This window comes from Paroedura picta, chromosome 2, assembly GCF_049243985.1.
Source record: "Paroedura picta isolate Pp20150507F chromosome 2, Ppicta_v3.0, whole genome shotgun sequence".
In the NCBI taxonomy this organism is placed as follows: domain Eukaryota; kingdom Metazoa; phylum Chordata; class Lepidosauria; order Squamata; family Gekkonidae; genus Paroedura; species Paroedura picta.
In genome coordinates, this window is record NC_135370.1 from 39,759,710 (window position 1) to 39,778,810 (window position 19,101).

General features: G+C 43.9%; 1 protein-coding gene across 5 annotated transcripts in view; it reads right to left on the reverse strand.

Annotated features, from left to right (window-relative positions):
* Window positions 1-19,101, reverse strand: part of CSRNP3 (cysteine and serine rich nuclear protein 3) — a 132,922-nt gene that overhangs the window by 61,554 nt on the left and 52,267 nt on the right. The window contains exon 1 of one of the 5 annotated variants that reach the window (XM_077319853.1): window positions 946-1,253. The exons of the other annotated variants lie outside the window; for them this stretch is intronic. The gene's annotated coding sequence lies outside the window, so the exon portion shown is untranslated. Of the gene's footprint in view, window positions 1-945; window positions 1,254-19,101 lie in introns of those variants that run through there. 5 annotated transcript variants of the gene reach the window in all.

The window sequence follows — 19,101 nt, forward strand, 5'->3', positions numbered from 1 at the left end:
ACTTTTGTTTTGCACAAAGCTGATTTCTCAAATATGAAATGATCTATCTATCTATCTATCTATCTATCTATCTATCTATCTATCTATCTATCTATCTATCTATCTATCTATCTATCTATCTATCTATCTATCTATCTATCTATCTATCTATCTATCTATCTATCTATCTCAAGATAGCACATCTCACAAAGATCCCTGAGAACATCTGAGATCTTTCTTTTTTGAATGTGAAACAAAATTATAATAATTGCCACAATGAAATAATCAAGCGAGGATGGGGGAAGAGAAAGGACCGAAGTCTTAAATATGTTGTTCTTAAAAGCCAGTCGGGGTATACTAGATGCTTATGTGTGTGCATCTGTCTTTTCATCATCAAATATTTCACAAAAGGCAGGGTTGGAGGAGGGAGGGAAATCACACATACCCCAATTAACATTCCGGGATATACCATTTATCATTTAAGAGCAGAAAAGGCAATTGCAAGCATAGAAACCACATGGTCCCTATCGAAATAACGAGCTTGACAAGACACCAGCATAACAAATTGTTCTTACATTAAAATAGCACAGCATTTCAGGGCAGGTGATTAGCATTGGGGGCTTATTACAAGGAGTCCGCACTCCCCCTGATTCATGGATTGGCAAGGTTTTTGGCTGCAGTGATTTAATACCAAATATTTTCTGTGGACTGACTGACTGACTACTACACTTTGATCTGTTTATTTAGCTGGGCATTCCACTTATGTGGATCAAACAAGCCACACCTTGCTGAATTTTTAAAAGCTGCTTTAAAAATGGAAATATATATATATATATTATAATTATTATTATATGTATACACACACACTGTTCACAGCAAAAACTGCTACCACCTGAGTCAAAACATCGATATCCCTGAATGATTCCAAACAGATTTTAAAAACAAACAAACAAACCCACAACTGACCTGTTCAAATGGTTGCTTTTCCAATCCATGCGCTCTTTCCAATAATTATGCACCAAATTAGCTTGTCCTTGTGCAAAGTGTGACGTATTTATCTGCCTTCCCAGTTCCAGCGGAATCTTCTTAAATTTCCCAGCCCTGTGTTTTATTGCCGGCACCATATGCTTTATTGTTCAGTGATAAGAGCTACACTCTGCACAAAGACTCATTACCTACTGCTTACATTGCTGGCCGCTTCAGTCTCTCTGACGCTGCCTGTGTGATCACATGGGAGTTTCGTCTGATAAAACCGGGCATACTACGGATTTCACTGCCTATGAACCTGTGCATCGGCTTAGGTCTACTACGAGGGAAGGAAAACGGACGAGTAGGCTGCTTAAAGTTATTAACATGGCACAAATCGTGGAATTCGCTTCACTACTCCTGTCCACCCCTATTATAAATCCCGTTGCAAATCTCCCTTACAAAACATGGATTCATTAGAGTCTGGAAAACATGACTAATATTTGTTTTGTGAAGGGTAACGACAGTTTCATATCTCACAATCTTTATTTCGGACATGATAACCATTTGTACTGCTGTTCATAAAAGTAATCCTATTCCTAATTAGCATTCTGGCAATATACTTATTACACTTTAAAGTGGCTAGAATTGCACAAGGACTAAGGCAGAAGCCTAAGCATATTTAATCAGAATAAGTCCCACTGAAATGAGTGGGACTTGCTTTCAAGGAAACACAAGTAAGAAGAAAGCCATTACCGAGAGCTTTATTTCATGCCCAAAGGTCTGAGCTGCAGTTTCTTTTTTTGCTATGTGAATCAATTAAAATCCCAATACACAAGTGTGTAGAAGTCACTCAGTAAAGTTTGCCCCTAAAGATTAAATGATGCACCAGATGAACACTTCTGTCTAGGCTTTTCCAGCTATTTTTGACATAGTAAGTCTAGATTTTAAGGTTTATAAATGGAAGTAGAGATTTTTAAATTCCTTTATTATTTCTCAGTTGCTTAAATGGTGTTTCTTTTACTGGGCAATAATTGACAACTGTTTCCCTAGAAGTAATCTAACCACTAGGGAATCCCAGAAACAACTCCTATTGTTTCATGCCTAGGACTTACAGAAAAAGGTAATTTTACTCTTGACATTTTATTATTGTTTCTTCCTCCTAAATCGCTTTAATGAAAGTACCTAAATATCTGTCTTTCGCTCAGAAAATCAGACGGTGCAGCCTCCATTCTATACCTCTAAGAGCAAACTGCAGATTATTTTTTATGGGTGTTATTACTAGCAATATGTATTACATTTATATTTTGAAAGTAGCCAAACAACAAAGGAGAATCTAATTTAGTCATTAACGTTCTGCAAATTAAAAAAAAAACCCTACTTGATATCCTTTTTAAAGACTCACTCATTAGCATAAGTGATTGACAGCTTGTTGCTCATTAAGGGTATCCTCAAGCACTGGGTGTATAAGCTTTTCAAATGACATTACTAACCTCCGTGGATTCAGGGCTGAACTCTAAGAAGCATTTCATCAGAAGTTACATCTGTTTCATCAGAAGTTTACAGAACAGCTCCGTTTTATTATGAAGGGCAAACCGGAACAAGTGTGGTAGAGTAAAACGCTTACAGTATGTTGATTAAAGGAGATTCCCTTTTTGGACTACAAATTAAAATAGGATGAAATAAGGATGAAAATATTTGGAATCTGACTATCCGTTTCAATCACGCATACAGTAAAAACACAGATATTTCGATAAGGTAGAAACCATGCTTGAGATGTTCCAACATTCTTCATTTAAAAAACTCAAAGAAGTTAATATGACCCTGAATTATTCCCACATTCCAACTGGTGTTGTTTTTAAACCATAATAACAAAGGTCATCATTGCTCATAGTTCTACCTTTTTAGTGACGCCCTATCTTAAAGCACCACTGAGCAGATGGGGTGTAACTATGTAGTGGCAAAGATGTTGCCGTTTACATTAATGAGTACAAATGAAGCCAAGCTAGGCACTTGGTGAGTTTCTTTTGTGAACAGCAATGCCTTTTCCCTACTAATGATGTTACAGGTGGAAAGAAAGAAATGGAAGCCATTTTACTGCAGTAGACTAAAACAGCAGCAAGATGGCCAGCAACTGGAGGAAGAAAAAAATACAACAAGAATAAGAAATAACATTGCCATTACCGACAATGGGAAGATAACTGATTGACTACCAACTGATGGATGAATAGCCAGAGGAGGTTCCTGAAAAAAATGGATGAATATAAAAGGGTAAGGAAGTAGTAATGAAATGTTACCAGTCTAAAAACAGTCGTCTAAACAGTATAACTGCCTTGGGTACATACTGAACAAAGTGCTTTTGGTTTGGAAATAAGGTTTTGTTTCTCATCTGGAAAATTCGTGTTTTTTCTAGTGTTTGCATGCAAAAAGAATAAGAACATATTTTATGGTGCTTTAGGGATGTGCTTGGAGTTCACAAGCTGCATCTAAAAGAGTATTCAAATAATTTCACTTTTCAGTAAGGTTATTGTATAGATCAGAGGTTTCTAAACAGGGGTCTATGGGAGCTCTGGAGGGGGTCCACAGCTTTCTCCTCCTACCTTGATGGACTCGGCCACAAGCTAAGGAATCAACCACTCCCATTACTCCCACTCCCAATTGTGAGTTATTTCATGGTTTATGTGCCTGCATGCCTACTCCTGCCTTAAACCACCTTCAGTCTCTTCCTCATCCTTGAGCCTGCCTGTTAATGCAGGTGATGATGTCACTTCTGGGGGCATGGCAGGAGGCACAAGCAGCTGACATCACTTCCAGGGCTCCTCAAAACCTAAATAATTATTTCAGGGGCTCCTCCACAGTCAAAAGGTTGAAAAAGGCTGGTATAGATAACTGGTGTAGTTTTGTATTTTAGTTACCGGTGGCTTGGTCTTACTCAGTGATCCTATTCTTGATTCTATGGAAGGATGGTAATTTGAGAACTGTAGTACAAATTATTCATGTCAATGAAGGTCCATCCAGACCAAAAAGGATCTCTTCAAAAGATAAGAAAGTAGTAAATGAGATTTAACCGAAATAACAGAAGAAGAGTTGGTTCTTATATGCCGCTTTTCTCTACCTGAAGGAGGCTCAAAGCAGCTTACATTCGCCTTCCCTTTCCTCTCCACACAACAGACACCCTGTGAGGTGGGTGAGGCTGAGAGAGCCCTGATATTACTGCTCGGTCAGAACAGCTTTATCAGTGCTGTGGCAAGCCCAAGGTTACCCAGGTGGCTGCATGTCAGGGAACGCAAAATCGAACCCAGATCACCAGATTAGAAATCCGCACTCCTAACGAGTACACCAAGCTGGGACATCTTTTCTCCACATATATAGTTGATTAAGTAAAGGTGACATGGGACAAGTGTGGGAAAGCTATATCTCTTCTTCAGTGTATGCTAAAGTGCTACAACACAGCTAACTGTGGCCAGATTTATAATATTCTGGAGTTGCTGCTATAGCTCCACCCCTAGCTACTGCCTCATTCTGTTGCTATGGAGGGAAGACTTGGAGTTCCACCTCTCTCTCTCTAAACTGCTCTATAGAAAAACGTTAGTGGTTGAAAGCAAAGTTAAAATCAATCCTTGTTTTATGTAGTTAAGGTTGCTAGGCCTTCCTAGCCATCTGTGGTCTGTGGGGGGATCTAGGCTGGGAAACTAAGAGATTTGGGGATGGAGCATGGGAAGGGCAAGGTCCTCCGTGGAGCAGAATGCCATAGTCTACCTCTAAAGCATCTGTAGTCTGGAGATGAGCTGCAATTCCGGGGGATCCTCAGGTCCCACCTGGATACTGGCACCCCTATGTGTAATTTAGATTATCCATATTCTCTGCACACCTTCTTTGTTCATCAGGTTTTGTCTTTTTAAATGTGCGCATTACCCCTGTAAAATGAAATAAACGAAGGGTGAGGGGAATCCACCAAAGTGTTCACTTTACACATTGCATTAAAAATTAAGCGCACACACACACACAATCTCTCATCCTATATCACACAATATAACTTCAGCAGTATCAGGATACGGTTTCTCTATAAATCAAAGCTAACACAATGACACATACATTAGTTTTTTCCAAGCTCACCCAAACTGCTAACTGTGCAGTCCTAAGCAGTGTGCGATGCCCTCCTAAACATTTTGACGTGAAAGGACTTTCGCTTAGGAAGACACCGGTGAGCTCCCCCTCACTGGCAGTCTTCAAGCAAAGGTTGGATACACACTTTTCTTGGATGCATTAGGATGCTTTGGGCTGATCCTGCGTTGAGCAGGGGGTTGGACTAGATGGCCTGTATGGCCCCTTCCAACTCTATGATTCTGATTCTATGATTCTATGACACTGTTCAATCTATTAGATCAGTGGTCCCCAACCTTTCCGAGGCTGGGGACCGGCAGGGCATCGGGCCGCGCCCCCGCGGACCGCGCCCGTGCGGGCCACGCCCGCGGATCGGGCCGCGCCCACGGATCGGGCCGCGCCCACGCCGCGCCCGCGGGCCGCGCCCACGCCGCGCCCGCGGATCGGGCCGCACCCGGGCCGCGCCCGGGCCGCGCCCACGGGCCGCGCCCGCGGATCGGGCCGAGCGGGCGTGGCCCGCACAGGCGCGGCCCGGCCCTGATTCCCTCTCCCCGCCTCCCGCAGTAAGAAGCTTCCCGGGCCGCAAGCTTGCGGCCTGGGAAGTTTTTTACTGCGGGGGCGGGGCGGGGAGAGGGAGCCGCGGCCCGGTGCCATGGCCTTTGCGGCCCGGCACCGGGCCGCGGCCCGCAGGTTGGGGACCACTGTGAAATCTAGTGAAAACCAGAGAGTGGAAAGTAAGACGCTAGCCCTGGAATCCTACAGTTTGGGGAAAATGATCTTCCTCAGTAATTTAACAATTCAGTGTCCCTATCCACAGCTTACTGATACAGATGACAAGCTAACTTTAGGAGACTGTGAGGGAAAGCTTGCCCCCTTTATATAAGTATGCGTATAAAAGAAAAAAATTGCACCATGTCTTTGTAGTACAAATGACTAAACAACTACGCTGTAGGAAACCCTGCCATAAACTGTTCCTTTATATTGGCTTTGACTGTACAGGAAAGAGATCTCAGGATCCTGCTGGTATTGTGCGGTGACAAAGATGGGAAATTCCGTTTTAGGGAAAGGGGGTGAAAATAACACAGCGCTGTAATAAATTGCGATAAAGCTGTAGATGCAGCCACAGCTGGAACATCTTGCATAGTTTAAGTTGCCCCATCTAAAAAAGGAAGGGAAAAGGCAACCAAACTGATACAAAGATGGGTGTGTAACTTGGGGCTTTGAGGTCTGGAGGGGAAAACTTGATAAGATTATGCAAGCTATAAAGAAAGCAGAGAGAATTTGTTTTTTCCCCCTCTGCTGTAATACTAGAATTCAATCAGTTAAATGTACAGCTCAGGACAGAAACAATGTATAAATGCTGTCATTCATTCCTTCCAGATAGGCAACTATTTCAGAGAGCTCTGTAAGCGGTTGTACAAATTAATGGAGGATGGGTTAATTTGGCAGATGGGTGTATCTGCACCAGGCAAAGCTACTAGCACCCTACCTGTCCCCGGACTGCTTGGCCACAGCGATCCATGCAACGCTCACCTCTATATTGGACTTCTGTAACACCCCCTATGCTGACTTACCTTTGTCCTTGAACTGGAAACTCCAGTTGGTACAAAATGCAGCTGCTAGGTCACTCACTAGGTCACTATGGAGGACTCATATCCAGCCTGTATTGAGGCAGCTGCATTGGTTGCCAAACTTGGCCTGGATCAGTTTCAAGGTTTTGGTTTTGACCTTTAAGGCCATCTGCAGCTTGGGCCCTTCCTAAGAGGGACTGCTTGTCTCTTCATGCTTCCCACAGGGACCTTCACTCTGCGGCTACTAATCTGTTGGTGACTCCTGGCTCCAGGAAAGCCTACTTGGCCTCGTTAAGGGCCAGGGCTTTTTCAGTCCTGGCCCTGACCTGTTGAAATGAGCTCTTGGGAGAATTGAGGGCTCTGATGGAGCTGTCATAGTTCTGCAGGGCCAGTACAATGGAGCTCTTCTGCCAGGTCCTAGGTTGAGGCCAGAGTAAGATAAAAGTGGGGCCCACTAAGGCTACAGCATGCACATCATTGCTCCCCAGCCTGATTGGTCTGCTCAGGAGTTAAAGGGTGTATCTTGGCTGCCATTCTTGAAGGGTTATTGGGGGTTTTATTGGGATTTTATTAACTTATCGATGTTTTTATTGTAAACCACCCCGAGTCCTTGAAGAAGTGGCGGGGTATCAATCCAACCATAAATAAATAAAAATATTAAATCACAACCAACACATGGTGACCCCATTAGGTTTTCAATGTTCAGAAATGTTCAGAGATGGTACACCATTGCCAGCCTTTGTGGAGCAACTATGGACTTCTTTGGTGGTCTCCCATCCAAGTACTATCCAACATGGACCCTGTTAGCTTCCAAAATCTGACAAGATCAGGCTAGCCTGGAGCTATATAGGCCATGGTTTTAAACCTAGGCAACCATAAACTATCAAACAAAAGGTTTGCCCAATGGCATAGCCGTGTGCAGAGGTTTTCACTTATTGCCACTTATGTCCAAAACAGTATATGAACTGTGATTATATTAATGTACTACTTTCCATACAGTAGTCACCAAGAATGAATTGAGGGAAATGGCACATTTTCAATTCAAATTCAATTTTTGCAACTTCTGTAAAATTCAGTATTGCTACAGTAAAAATACTACTTGCCCTATGCACAGTGAATGGGAGTCATTGCACATGTACTGTTGTTGCTGTTATTATGATTATGTTCAGGTAGAAAAGCCTTCGGTGCTTCCATGCTATTTTCTCATAATGTGCCTTTCACACTCTCTTTAACTGGAAATGGACAATCACTGAAGGACACAAGCACATGTAGAAAAGAATTTGCACATAGTCCTTAACATTGCTCATCAGCAGAGGTAAGTTCTGCGCACTCCATAAACTCTTCACAGAGTTACAACTGATTCACTGTTTTAGCCTTGACATGGCTGCACAAAATAATTAGGGCATAACGGCCCCATCTGCTGCACACCACATTTCATCTTGGCACAAGTGTACTTTTGAAAGGCTTTGCGAAATTATTCTAGGGTACCGGAAGTTACAGGAAAGGATATCGGTTTGTTTATGAGTTGTCATGATGAGCGAGTGATAAGGAACCTCAGAGGAGTGTATTGTTTCTGATAAGGTGGAAAAGCCAAAAGGCTTGGGAGTCAAGCATACATCAATGTACTGCATTAACAATGCAACCAAAAGCTAGTCTGAAAACCACATGAAGACAACTAAGCCCTGTGCCAGTGTATCATGGAGCTATTATGTAGAACAACCATTATAAACTTTCTTACTGCTGAGAAACCCCTAGAACAGTCTTCAGGCTTTGACAAACCCCAGAAGTGGTGCAGAATATGGTTGGGAAGCATAGCTGTATACATGTTCACCTGGTGCCCCTCCCCTTCCCACCCATTCCAGGCCATCATTGGCCATTTGTGTGTGTGTGGGGGGGGCAGGTTGACAACCATGTATGGTTATATCACCCAATAAATATTTAACAAATTAAAAAAATATATTAACATTAATTAACTCCCACCCATTCAGGAAAGCCTTCCAGGGCCGTCAAGAATTCCCAGGGTTTCATGAAACCCTGGTTGAGAAAGCCTGATTTAGAACGTTTATATAATAGAAAGATCGTCTCAAGATACATGCTTGGAGCTATGCTGGTGTAGCACTCAACCGATGTCCTGCTGGCATATTCTGTTATTTATAATCTGCCTTTCTCCCTGGGACTCAAGAAGGATTACACCGAGTAAGTCAATACAATCAACAAGACGGGGCATTCATTCAATAAATAATGAAATGGGATTTGGGGGTGTAGAACCAGCCAGACGTCTAAAAAAATAACTGAAGCAAAGTAGAAGCATTAAGATCTTCCCAAATCACAACTGATACAGCTATCACTCTAATGGTCTTGTTAATTTGTCCAATGAGAGAACTCATCCTTTTGAAAACAAACAGTAAAGGAGTTTGACAAGGGGTCCTCAGTGGTGCCCATGGGACCCGTGGCACCTGTGAACAACTTTCCTGGAGCACACCAAGTGCTTTTAGAACGTGGGAGAATATTTTGCCCAGTAAGGATTCTGCTTGACCATTAGAGATCTGATTTTAAGAAGCTACCACCGCAGTACAAGGATATTTGCTGTGTGACTGAAGGTAAACGAGATGACGATTTATTCATTTTTAAAGGCACCCTGTTAAGCTGAGCTTCTCCCTGAAATGTTAGGTTTACTATTAAGAGTCTAGAATCAGAATCACACAGAGCTGGAAGATACCACAAAGGGCCGTCCAGTCCAGTCCAGTCCCCCCCTCACCTTCTCAGGGATCTAAAAATCACACGCTCCTGACAGCTGCTCATCCAATCTCCTCCTAATATCTTCCAATAAAGGAGACTCCACCATCCTCCAAGGCAGCATATTTTATCTACAAACAACCCTCACTGTCAGAAAATGCCTTCTAATATTTAAGTGGGATCTCGTCTCTGATTGCTCCTAGACCTTGTCTCTAAAGCAGCAATAAACAAGTTGGCCCCCCTCTTCAACATGCCTACCATTTACACAGTTAAACACAGCTGTCATATTACCCCTTGCCCTCCTCTTTTCCAAGCTACATGTACCCAATGCTCTTAACCTTTCCTCGTAAGGCAGGGCTTCCAACCCCTCCACCGTCCTTGTTGCCCTTCTCTGAATGCGTTCCAGCTTGTCAATATCCTTCTTGCACTGCGGCACTCAGAACTGGACGCAGTATTCCAAATTAGGCCTAAGCAATGCAGAATAGAGTGGTATTTAACTTCCCTTCCTCTAGATCAGCCTTTCTCGAATTTTTTATTGTTCAAAACCCCCTGAAGTATTATTGAGGCTTTGAGAAACCCCAGAAGTGGCACGATTGTGTAGAATATGGTTGGGAAGCAGAGCTGTGTACGTGCCCACCCGGGGCCCCTCCCCTTCCCGCCCCCTCCAGGCCCATCATTAACCTTTTGGGGGAGGGAAGCTCGACATGACCATATATGGTAATGTCACCTAATAAATGTTTAACAATTTTTTAAAAAATATATAAAAATTAATTAACTCCCACCCATTTGAGAAACCCTTCCAGGGCCTTCAAGAAACCCCAGGGTTTCACAAACCCCTTACTGAGAAAGCTTGCTCTAAATTCTATGGTCCGAGCAATGCAGCCTAATATCACGTTAGACTTCTTAGCTGCCATATCACATTGTTGGCTCAGATCCAACTTATTGTCCACTAGAACTCCTAAATCGCTTTCACACGTACTACTATCAAGCCAGGTATCCCCCATCTTATATTCATGCACATTATTATTACCCAAATGTAATACTTTAAACTAGGGTTACGCACTCTGGCACGCTTTGACCACTTCAGCAAGCACGACACCCGAGGCGGCCAGCACCGCAGCGTGGAGAGGGTGGCGCATGAGCCGGCACCGGCATGCAGGCACAGAGCTCTGCCCTTCCATGTAGGCACCAGCTCACGTGCTGCCCACGCCCCTCCCCTCCCCTCTGTTCTGCTGTGCTGGCTGCCTCGGGCATCGGTGCTCGCCAAAGTGGCCGAAGCATGCTGGAGAGTGCAACCCTACTTTACACTTCTCCCGATTAAAATTTATGGCCCAATTTTTCAATCTATCCATATCTCCTTTAGTCCTTTCCTCTGGGTTATTAGCCACCCCACCCAATTAAGTGTCACCTGCAAATTTAATCAATATAACCGCTAATGCCTCATCCAAATCATTAATGAAAATGTTAGACAATACTGGTCCCAGTACAGAACCCTGCAGGATGCAGACCAACAATGGATGAGCACCGTCCACTCCGCCTATGTAATTCCACTCCCTGACACCTTGTGGTTGGTTCCACCTCCTGCAGCTATGATTTTGAAGTTGTACTCACCATCGCGTTTCAGAATTCTAAAGGTACCTACAGTCTTAAAAAGGTATGGGACCCCTGTGTTGGACAGTCCGCTGAAATCATTGTGCTTAGAAATATGTAACTATGATGAAGATTGCACTGCAAATGGCTCACAATTGCCTACCCTTCCTCTCCCCATAACAAATACCCTGTGAGGTAGGTGGGGCCGAGAGCTCTGAGAGAACTGTGACTGGCCCAAGGTCATCCAGCTGGCTGCATGTGGAGGAGTAGGGGATCAAACCTGGTGCTCCAGATTAGAACAGGCTTTCTCAACCAGGGTTTCTTGAAACCCTGGAGTTTCTTGACAATGCTGGAAGGGTTTTCTGAAGGGGTGAGAGTTAATTAAATGTTTATATTTTTTAAAAAAAATTGTTAAACATTTATCAGGTAAGATGACCATATATGGTCATGGTGACCCACCCGCCCCTCCCCAAAATGGCCAATGATGGGCCTGCAGGAGGAGGGAAGGGGAGGACCACTGGTGAGCATGTACCCAAGTATGCTTCTCAACCATATTCTGCACAATTGCACCACTTCTGGGGCTTCTCGAAGCCTGAAGAATATTTTAGGAGTTTCTCAATGGCAAAAGAGTTGAGAAAGACTGGTTTAAAGGCTGCCTCCATTAAGCACTACACCACGCTGGCTTTTCTGCTCCCCCCCCCCCCTCGCTGTAGCCTATTGATCTCTCCAAACTGCTGTTTCTGGGAGACTGGGGTCCCTCAGGAATGGAATGTAGGGCAAATTGAGAGTCTTAGCAGGAAAGAGGGATTAGTCAGAAGTTATACTAACCCCATCCATTAGTGAAAACTTTAGTGTGGATTCAGCCCTTTGTCACAATCGACGTTTTCCAGATTCAAAATGTAAATCCAGGTACAGAGCTGCACGCATGCTCAGAGCTCGAGCTTTTGAAACCTGCATGCAGTTGCTGACCCTGGGAAGACACCTGGCGATACGGTGCCGAATTTAGTGAACATCTTTAAGGATGCAATTTTCAGATCACTTACTCTTGAATTGTCCCCCTGAAAGAGTAAGTGGTTTGAGGCCTGCCGTATAATTATATTTTCCACTGAGATCAATGTTCTATTTCTTGCTTTAGACAAAGCCAGTCATCCTTTAGAAAACAAAATCAACGTCCTCTTGCCTCTCATCTAGAAGGAGGATTAAAAAAAAAACATACTGTGAGAAATGCCATGTTGGGAAAAAAACGGTGCCCAGATCAAGCTCTAGAAAGTGAAGGGAGATACTTGCTGAAAACTGCTCAAGTACTCAAGCAGCAAACAGGTATACTTTGGCAATAAAAATAATATGTTGCCAAACCCATTCACAGTCTCTCTCTGGTTAGACACCAACGATCTCTCAGACACTTTGTCCCAGTAGGAGATTTAAACAGTCCCTTTTCTTTGTACTTGTGGCATCAGGAGCTGCATTATGACCACTGTCAGCATTTCAACATCATTTCCCCACTCCCTGGAAAGGTAAAGGGAACTTCTTCAAAACTTGTAAATGTCTAACAAGGTAAAGGTAAAGGTATCCCCCGTGCAAGCACTGGGTCATGTTTGACCCTTGGGGTGACGCCCTCTAGCGTTTTCATGGCAGACTCAATACGGGGTGGTTTGCCATTCCCTTCCCCAGTCATTACCGTTTACCCCCCAGCAAGCTGGGTACTCATTTTACCGACCTCGGAAGGATGGAAGGCTGAGTCAACCTTGAGCCGGCTGCTGGGATCGAACTCCCAGCCTCATGGGCAGAGCTTCAGACTGCATGTCTGCTGCCTTACCACTCTGCGCCACAAGATGCTCTTTTGTAAATGTCTCCAACAGCCTTTTTCAACTTTTTGATCATGGAGGACACCCAGAAATAATTTTTCAGGCTTCGAGGAGCCCTAAAATTGATGTCAATTGGCCACACCTCCCTGCCAGGTCCCTGGAAGTGCCATGTCACCTGTAACAAGCAGGTTTGAGGAGGACTGAGGGGGGAGAGTCAGGAGGTGATTTAAGATAAGAGCAAGTGGGCAACCTCTGCCCCCTTCCAGGCACAGAAACCACAAGATAACTCACTCATGCTCGAGAGGGGGAGCAATGGGGGGGGACCAGTTCCCAAGCTTGTGGCCAAGTCCATTAAGGTAGGAGCGAAAAGGCTGTGGACTCCTTACAAAACTCCCATGGACCCCCAGAAGTCCATAGAACCCCGGTTTGGAATCCCTGCAGATTCCTTCTTTGAGCCACAAAACTGATCTTTCATCAACATTAGAGTTGACACTAGCTTTCAGGTCACAGTCAAATTCAAAGCAAATTTGTGCGGGGAAGGTTCCTCTGCAGAAGAAACTTCTGAGAAGTTTCAAGGTGGGAGTCAAAAGAGTTTTCAGTAGACCTGCAAGACCTTCCTTCCAGAGCATGTACATATCCACAACTCTTGTCTGAATTTATTATCATAACTATTACCTGCCTGAAGTTATTCGTTTTGGTACTGAGAATTTTTAAAAAAGAAATTACATAAAAAGTAATTATACACATTAAATCAGGGTAGTCAACGTGTGGTCCTCCAGATGTTCATGGAGTACAATTCCCATGAGCCCCTGCCAGCAAATGCTGGCAGGGAGCTCATGGGAATTGTAGTCCATGGACATCTGGAGGACCACACGTTGATTACCTCTGCATTAAATTACTTTCTGTCTACTGCATGCAAGGAGAAGCCCTGATTTTTGTGGATTTCCAGCTCTAGGGTGGGGCTATGGCTCAGTAGTTGAGCATCAGTTTGCTTGCAGAAGATCCCAAATTCAATCATGGGGATCTCCAGTTAAAAGCATCAGATAGGTGATGTAAAAAAAATGTGTCTGAGATGCTGGATAAAAGAGTTGGTTTTTATACACCCTGCTTTTCATAACCCGAGGGAGTCTCAAAGCGGCTTACAATCACCTTCCTCTCCCCTCCCTTTGGTTTCAACCTTCAGTTTGGCTCCCCTATTCTGTTATTTGTATTTTAAAAGGAAAACATTTTTCTTTCACATACTAATGGCAGAGCTTGAAAAGGAACACAAAGTGGTTTAACTGCCTCTCATTTTCCTGCCCAAGACTAAGGTAAACAGAGGCTGCATGGGCTAGGAGTTTGAATTTTCTTCCTCTCATCTTAGTCATTTTCTCTCAGCATCTGCAATATGAAGGATTATAATAATATAGAGGCTATATGCTCCATCGTGGTTCTAAGTATTACAAGCCGATGGGAGCAAATTCTAAGCAGGTCTACTCAGAAATAAATCCCCATTTTATTCAGTGGGGTTTAATCCCGGTACGGTGTTCATAGGATCGCAGCCAATTTTTCCCCCCCATGCAAAAGTGCTACATAAAATGTTAGGCAGGATGCTTATTTCTAAGATGGGCTTTCTTAGCAAATGAAATTTGTTTTCATCTGTGCCTAGACCCTGTTTTTCCTAGTATCCTATGCCGCTGGCACTAGCAGAGACAGTGAAATGCTAGAACTCGAGGCCATTTTCAGCTCTGTGGCATCACAAATACAGCAAACCTTCCTCTTCCTCTGGAAGCCATCTGGAATCCTTTCTTTATTGCTGAAGCCAAAAGAGGGCTTTGGGCTGACCTTAACCAAGCTGCTGAGCATAGAATAAAAAGGAGGGTGTAGGATCCATAAGAATGGATGTACATTATTCAGGCAGCTCCACTTATATACAAATCTCAGATATCGTACACTTTTAAATACATATTATGTTTCCAATAACTGCACTATACATTGCCTGTGGGCTTTGGGGGGAAATATATATTTGATAAGCATTCCCAGAGATCACTTCAAAATGCATTACATCCTGGATACTGTATTTATGTTTGCAGAAACCTTACATAATAGCTAGGTTCCAAAGATCCCGCCACAAAGGCAGAAGACACTTCTGTCAGCATAGAGCAGTCTTTCTCAACTTTTTTTTTAACCCTTGAGAAGCCCCTGAAACATTCTTCAGGCTTAGAGAAACTCCAGAAGTGGCACAATCATGCAGAATATGGTTGGGAAGCAGAGCTGTGTCCATGCCCTCCCAGAGCCCCTCCCCTTCCCACCCCCTCCAGGCCCATCGCTGGCCATTTTGGGAGGGGATAGGTGGGTCAACATGACCATATATGGTCACAGCACCCAATAAATGTTTAACAAATGTTAAAAATATATACAAAATTAGTTAGTTCCCAACCATTTGAGAAATCCCTCCAAAGCTCTCAAGAAACCCCAGGGTTTCACAAAACCCTGGTTGAGGAGGCCTCGCATTAGGGTGGTGCACTCCAGCGCACTTCAGCCACTTCAGCAATCAGTGAAGCGCAAAGCGGCCAGCGCCACTGGCCTGAGGGGAGGGGAGGGGCACTGGCTGGTGTGCTGGCAGCAGCGCTGCCCCTCCCCTCTGTGCTGCTGGCCGCTTTGGCCTTTTGTGATCGCCAGCTGAAGCGTGCCAGAGGACACAACCCTACCTCGCATAAAGAAACCTGACAATCTCTCCCCCACCCCTTTCCTGTTTGTGGTCCCCAGAAATCAGAGGGTGAAGAGTTCCATCAGAATAGCCTAGGTGGGTGCAGATGCGGGTCGTAATCAGAGGCCCTACCTGTATGAGCAGATAAGCCTTCTACTTGTGTAACGAGATATCGGGAGCCAAAGCAAATTTATATTCGGTAATGTGGGAAATAATTTCAGGCTTCTTGTGCTGGCATCCAGATGTCCCCCCCCCTTTGCAAAGAACATATTACCCATCAACCACGCTCAGAAACACTGATTCCTAATGGTGAGCGATGGCCCCACTGAACAGACATTTGAAACAAGGCAGCATTCATAACAAGGAAACTTTGTGACACAAAAGAGTAGTATAAAATTTTTGTACTTCTCTATTGGCAAGAAAGACCAGGCATTAAATGCGCCACGTCTTAGAATAGAAGTGGCCTACTTCCCAAGATAAAGGGTGTGTGTGTGTGAATCTTAGGAAATTCTAGAGACTGCAAATTTTTTCAAAAACAGCTCACACCATGCCCTTCCTCTGCCACGGCTATATAAATAGCTGTAAAAAAACCACTGCGTGTTCTATGGGAAAGGGTAATGAAGGCTACCTGTCAAATCATGCCATTATTTTGCTACACAATGCAAGCTGCACAACTCTTTTCCCAGCTCCCCCACCTCTCAACCCTCCACCTGCCACTTTTCCCGCATGTTGAATACCAACCTAGGGGGAAAGAATGTATGCATAACCCATCCTGACCTTTCCTGCCAGCTGGTACTGACCTTTCCGACCTCATTAGAACACTAGGCATGGAATCCTAAATAAGGAGTGGTTGATACACTTGAGGATGAGTTAGTAGGACCAGGAGTTTTATCAAGCAAAGGCCTAAATATACCTTTTGAGAAAGCACTGAGTTATACAGTTCTTCTTTTGGTCAGAAAGTTCAGAAGGCAAGAAAGATCTCTTCCAACTTATATAGAAAAGAAAATAAGGAAGCAAGGCAGCTATCTGGAATCTAGATCCACTTACCTCAATGGGAATTCTCCAGAGTAAGAGGATAGTGCATAAGTACATGAGCTTCAGATTTAAACCAGAGACGAATAGGGTCACGCTGGTAAGGGTGTACGGGCTCGAGATCTGGAATGACAACGGATCTCCAGACAAGAGAGATCACTTCCTCTGAGGAAACAGCCACGTTGAAGGTGGATTCGATGACATCTTCCATTGTTGTTGTTAGGTGCGAAGTTGTGTCTGACCGATCGCGACCCCATGGACAATGATCCTTCAGGCCTTCCTGTCCTCTACCATTCCCCGGAGTCCATTTAAGTTTGCACCGACTGCTTCAGTGACTCCATCCAGCCACCTCATTCTCTTTTGCCCTCGATCGCTCCCAGCATTAGGCTCTTCTCCAGGGAATCCTTCCTTTTCATAAGGTGGCCAAAGTATTTGAGTTTCATCTTCAGGATCTGGTCTTCTAAGGAGCAGTCAGGGCTGATCTCCTCTAGGACTGACCGGTTTGTTCGCCTTGCAGTCCAAGGGACTCGCAAGAGTCTTCTCCAGCACCAGAGTTCAAAAGCCTCAATTCTTTGACGCTCAGCCTTCCTTGTGGTCCAACTTTCGCAGCCACACATTGCAACTGGGAATACCATAGCCTTGACTAGACACAATTTTAGTTGGCAGGGTGACATCTTCCATCTCCCCTCCCAAAACTCTGTCCTCCCCAGTCCACCCCCCAAAAAAAAAATTCTGCAAAAGTTTCTCAAATCAGAGTTTATAACCTTACATGATAGCCCACACATATATAAGCAATAAATAAGCTTGGACAATTACTAGTTTTTTTTTTCCTACATGGTATGACCTGAGCTGGAATCACACGGGGAGGATCTGCCCTCAATTCTTCTTTTTAAAATCAATATTGTATTAAGAATTTTAAAACACAATCAAAAGAAAAAAAATAAGAAAACAAAAAAGAAATGACAGAAATAGTTATCAGACAGACCAATAACCCTCACGCTACGTTAATAAATAAAACATTTAAAATCACATTTTCCCCTATACTTTCATATATTTTCCCTTCCTCAAACTATAGATCATCATTTCATCTTTATTCTGAAGTAGCATAACAAAATTTGAGCCCAGTGGCAGATTTGAGACCAACAAACATTTATTCAAGGTGTGAGCTTTCATGTGCAGGCACACTTCCTCAGACAACGGAACAGGGACCATAAGAGTACCGATATAAGGAGAAAGTAAATTAGCAGCAAATTATTAATTGTCAGCACAACATCCGAAATAAGCAGTATGATCATTCTAGCAATGAATTATCTTCATACTGAATATTTAGGATGTTGTCATGCTGTCTGCTAATTTGCTACTAATTTACTTTCTCCTTATATCTGCACTCTTAGTTGGTCTTAAAGGTGCCATTGGACTCAAATTTTGAGGGGATTTTTATGCTACTCCCTAAGTTGAGGTGTTGTTTTTTTTAAATAACATATTAGATCTGTTTTTTTCCACTAAATTTTGCTCATGACACCTTGGTTCTTTTATTTTGATTGATTGAGTGCTTAGCAGGCCCCAAAGATGTCAAGGGTTATTTCTTAATTTCCCATTCCTACCCCACTGTCAGGATGACAGACTTGAAATAAACACTTCTCTTGTAAAAAGAAAGTTTGTTTATTCGAAACAGCTCTTCCAGGACTTACAAAGCCGAAACTAGTAACCAGGGCAAAAACTGCAGTTCTTAACCTTCCATTTTCCCGCCAATGCCAGTTCACATCCCCCTTAGACAAAATACCCCCCCCCAATCCCAGGTACCCGTCTGGGAATTAGTCCAAGGCAGAGGGGAGCCTCAGCATCGACCTTGGAGAGCACAGCAACAATTGCAAGCAGCGATAACATAATGAGCACAAAGACAGTGGAAAGTTTCAGGGTTACAGAGGAGTTCAGACAACTGCTACACTAAAACATGGCTACACTTCAGCTAAACAGACCCATACATCATGGCAGAAACCTTGGGGTTCTGACACCCGCCTGCCAGCCAAAGAGGCCAGAAGGTGGTCTGGAGTTATGGGACAGGCTGTTGGTTCATTGTTAGGTAGCTTTCCTTGGCACACACTGTTAATTTGTTTATTCATTCATTTATTTATTTATAGTCATTTAGAACAGCATTGGAATAGCATCACAGTTCAGAGAAATAAATGTCTCTGTTCACAGCACAAAATATGTAATATATATATGTACTAGTAGCAAAGCCCATTTTAAAAATGGGCTGTGAAAGGGGTAGTGGAAAGCCCCTGGCGGCCGTGAGCCCCTCCCGAGCCGGTGACAGGGCTTTGCCGCTGAAGGGAGGCTGGGGCAGCCTCTCTTCAATGGCAAAGCCATGTCGCCAGCGCTGTGCAGCACAAGGGAGGCTGGAAAGCCTCCCCCGGCTCCTACTCATCGGCAGCATCTCTGCAGCCCAGCCTCCCGTTCAGCAGCAAAACCATGTCTGGAGGCAGTAGTGCTGCTAGCAGGCAAGGAGGGAGGGTGGGAGCCAGAGGGGAGGGTCAATCAGGGTGGACCTGGACGGGCAGGCCCCGGACAGTCTCCTCCCAGGAGGCTGTTTCCCAAATATAAGGAGCAAAATAGTGTTAAGGATAGT